Source organism: Tupaia chinensis, unplaced genomic scaffold (genome assembly GCF_000334495.1).
Source record: "Tupaia chinensis unplaced genomic scaffold, TupChi_1.0 Scaffold000617_1, whole genome shotgun sequence".
Classification (NCBI taxonomy): Eukaryota; Metazoa; Chordata; class Mammalia; order Scandentia; family Tupaiidae; genus Tupaia; species Tupaia belangeri.
Genome location: NW_006160136.1, coordinates 722,967 through 727,548, shown reverse-complemented (window position 1 = coordinate 727,548; position 4,582 = coordinate 722,967). Strand labels below are relative to the sequence as shown.

At 37.6% G+C, this 4,582-nt stretch overlaps 1 protein-coding gene across 6 annotated transcripts in view; it reads right to left on the bottom strand.

Annotated features, from left to right (window-relative positions):
* RBMS3 (RNA binding motif single stranded interacting protein 3) overlaps positions 1-4,582 on the bottom strand; it is a 638,647-nt gene that overhangs the window by 71,634 nt on the left and 562,431 nt on the right. The window lies entirely within an intron of this gene.

Here is a 4,582-nt window from a genome sequence, read left to right as displayed (position 1 = left end):
AAAGAGGCAGAGGGAGAAAACACCTCTCTCTCTCCAAGTGGAGCACTCATTTTAATCCCTTTTCCTCCATTTCTCCATCCTACTGGGAATTTGGACATGCACATTCATGTACCTGTCATCTTTATCAAACCACTGGGCCCAAGATTTGAACTTCAGTCAGCCCTGTGGGTTCTAACTCCCTTAACCAGTAGGCTTCAGTGCTGGCCCTTCCTTTTCTGTCTTAATATAAACTTCTCTGACTGAAAACTGTGAATATTAATAGAAATTCCCTAATTTTCCTAGCGGTTGAATACGACTTCTGGTTTCTGACATTCATCCATTATTTATATACATCATGCTTGATCACACCAACATAGTCTGCTACTGGGGGAGACAATGCTGGGCCACAGACGTTTTTTGACTAGGTATCTTTTTTTCTTCTTTTTGTTTTTAGAGGTTTTTGCCTTAGAGTGTGTGTGCTTGTCAGAGAGAGAGAGGTTGAGACACTGAGAGGTAAAGTGTGAAATAACCCCCTGGGGGGATGGCCCTGCCACCATCCCTTCTCCTCAGTTCTCCTCTTGGGATCTTGGGCACATATGCACACATGCCCACCCATGTAAATTTCAAGTCCCTGGGTCCAGGACTTCAACCACAGTCAGCCATGTAGGGGGTCAGTGACATAATCGCTACGCCATCTGCTGGCCCCTTGACTAGGTATCTTCGACGGTCACATTAAAATATAACATCAATGATCTAAAATGTAAAATTTTATTTACCACGTGTTTTTCTTTTCATGTTTTGACCTATTTTCTATCTATGCTTTTCACATAAGACTGAAGAATACTGAATTCTTAAATTGGACAATGTTTTATGTCCACCCACAAATTAATATTTTAAAAAGGCAAAAGTGTCAAATTTTTAAATCAGAAGTTAGAAAAGACATGCTTCTTGAACTTTTTAAATTTATTAGAACTCTTGGAAATCCAAAAAAATAATAGACATTTAAAAAATTCTATCCACATCCAAAGTGTCTTATGGCGAGTGAAGAATGGATTCAGGCCAGTTGACCCTTCCATTCCTCTTCCTCTACCATACCACTCTTTCTTTATTAACTAACTTTACAAATGGCAGAATATTAAAAAAAAATTAAAAAGTTAAGGTTGAATAGACTCTTTGAGATTACATAATTCCAATATTTTTAACGATTATGATAAAAGCAGAAGCTCATAATATAACAATCCATGTAAACATCTAGTAGTAATAAAAGGATTATATAGTCAAATTATTTTTCCCTATATATCATTTTTTTACCATATGACACTTATTTCCCACATAAATAAGCACTTTGTAGACTAAAACTAGGACAGAGGCATGTAGATGGCATAATCTTAGGGTCCAAACAACCCATAAACAAATGCTTTCTAAAATACTTTCGCTTAGAATGATCAATCCCTAATGGTATTGATCCAAGTCCAACTTACTGACTTTATCTGTTCAAAGATCAGGCTACTACTCAGCTTTCCCTATGGGGGATTAATTTCCTCATTAATTTTGAGGGAGAATAGAAATTGGACCAAATATCCAAAAAAACTTGATATATACAGAACTAGCTTTGTTCATGAGGACATTGGGACTTTTGAGCTGGAATCAATCAGAAAGCATGTAAGTTATTTTATAAATCTGGAGCTTGGAAATATCCACCTTTGTACATTTGTGTTTAAATTTATTGATGTCTCCTTGAACTGTCATCCATTGGGGTGCTTACTAAATAAGATATGGTAAGTTTTTACATATTTATAATTCAGAGACACATCACTTTTCTTCCTGCTACCTGAGTTGCTTTAACATAACATCTTTATTTCTCCCTTTTGTTTAAAAAAATACTTACTGGCCTTCATTTCAGGTATTTGTTGTGCCAGACCAGAGTAAACACTTTAAGAAAAACTAGAATTCTTCTTAAATCACCTAGGGATAAATTATAGAATAACCTCAGATTTAAGATGGAAGTTCTAAAGCATTTTTTTTTAACCAAAAAGGGGCACTTTACAACATTTTCATCCTTAGCAGGTGCAAGACTTTAATTTGCTTCTTAAACTAGAGATTTAGGCTATCTTCATAGAATATTTGTCCCTAGACATTCTGACTTGAAACTAAACGGTCACAGTCCTGGACACTCCTCAATTCTAATCAGCTAGCTCTGGAAACAAGAGTCATTCGTGTAGATCAGAGATAAAGACCGAATTGTGTTGGTGAAGATACTTTCTTCTCCAATTCGTCTGGGGTGTGTGAGTTACACTCTCGTTTTTATTTGGGAGGCAATATCCCAATGAGGTTGGGGAGCATGTGACAGACAGATCAATCAAAATCCATGCATGATAAGAATAGAAAGATTGAATGCCTGCACTTGGAATTAATTTAAGAGGACTGTCTGGTCTCTTAGAGAACCCTTTCATGTAATGCAGTGTTTGGGGACTCATCTGATTACAGATGCCACAGAGTGAGTGCTGTCTCTGTGTATAAACCGGAACTATGACAATCAAAGGGAAGAGTGGGAGGGGATGGGTCATAACTTGGAACTGTAAATAGCAGCTCTAGGCACAGAATGGAAAACAACATAGGGGATGCTCCTTTCCTAAGCAGACTAGGTACTGCAAATAAATGAACACTAAATTATGGATTCTTGGGGAGGATGTATATAAGATGACACCTTTTTATTCAAATGCAGTCAAAATGGTCAATGAATAAAAAATTTCCAGAAATTAATAAGAACATATATTCTCCAATGTCGAGGGAATATAAGAAATCTATAATCTGTGAATTAGCTGGTAGTAACTGTCAGGGATTCCTTGGAGAAATTAATTTTCTTGATGATACTTTATGGAGGAAAAGCAACTTCGTTTTAAGCACTGGTTACCTACAACAAAGCATGATGTTTGCCAACCACTGGGCTTACTAGTGAAGACAGAATCTTTTTGTGGGTATAGTGATAATAATAATAATAATAATGACAAGATAAGAGAAAGAAAAGAGGGGTAAAAAAAATAAAAAACAAGGAAAAAAAAAAAATGTTATGGTTGTAAAGGCAAAACCAATATCCTAAGCCATAATTGTGCCTCACTAAATATACTGTCAAATTCATTCCTACCCAGGGCAGTTAAGCCAGAGATGGAAGTTTCTGTGGCAGATGTTGCTAACATATTATGGGTAATTTCGTTTACTTGAAATGTATAGAATGTGCTGTCTGACAGAGTTCCCTTGGCCAATGGCAAAGCAAGAAAGAGGAAACAGATTTTTCATTTTAGCATCTCCGGATGTCTGGGTTTGTTCAATGTTTAAGCTGCAAAGAAAAATACTGTAGCACGCTATAATTCCACTAGAAAAGCACAATGACCAAACAGCTGGCTGCAACGTCTGGTCCATGTTATCTATCTCCCCAGTAAAACAAAGCTGCTCCCACTCAAAAGACAAAGGGTGGGTCTGGCCACCTTCGTTCTGAAACAAACCATTTCAAAAGCAATTTGGGTGAAGTTTCCAAAGATCATCATGAGTCTAGTAAACATATCTGACGTAAGGCCAGAAAGCTTCTGTGTGGTTAACCTCCTGCCAATATTTGAAAGAAATGTGAAATTTTTAAAGGTATATATATATTTGGAGGTTTTTGCTATAGGGCGTGTTTGTTCACCCAAATGACAGAGAGACAGAAAGCGAGAAATCACCCTCCCAGGGGGTATGGCCATGCCACAATCCCTTCTCCTCCATTCTCCTCTTGGGATCTCGGGCATGTATACACATGCACCCAGAATGAGTTTAAGCCACTGGGTCTAGGACTCGAACCACGCTTGTCTGTCTACATGGGAGTCCAACGACATAGCCATTATGCCAACTGCTGGTCCTGGTATATTAATATTTTAATATCTTAATTGAAATACAAGACCCCTGGCAAATCAGGGAATCCATGGGCAATCTCTGTCCATCCAGAGCACGTATTGCTGGCGTAAGACCTGTGTGAAGGCCCAAGTATAACTAGAACTAAAGAACTAATATGACTAGAGCTTGCCTGCGGTTGTCAGTATTCCAGGCTAAGAACTCCAGTGACGGTGTGTGGACCAGCAGCAGCAACCAAGGGTTAGCCTCTAGAGTTGAGGCCTTGAAATCTGTTTCGGTAAGCTCTCCAGGTGATTCTGACATGCCCTGCAGTGTGAGAAGTATGCCCTGTGGGCCTTTTATGTCATAATCACATCATATCTTGTTTAAAAAATTCAAAGCAGCCAGGCCTGCATTTCTGATGAGCTGAACTAGAGAAATTATCTGAATAATTCAGGCCTGAGCCTGATGACCTGACATGCTCCCATTTGATCAGTCTGGCTTATGTTGTAACACATTTGAGAATCCTTCCTGTTCTGAATAATACTAACTTGCATTTGAAATCATAGGAATGTAAAAGTTAAGAAAATGATTTAGATAATATGAATTTTTAAAAAATAGGAAAAAAGAAACATCATTTCCTTTTCCCTCTTGTCTTACCTAAGTACCTCAGGTCAAAATACTTATTATGGTCCTTATTATACTATTCTCTTTAGTGATTAAAATATATATATATATA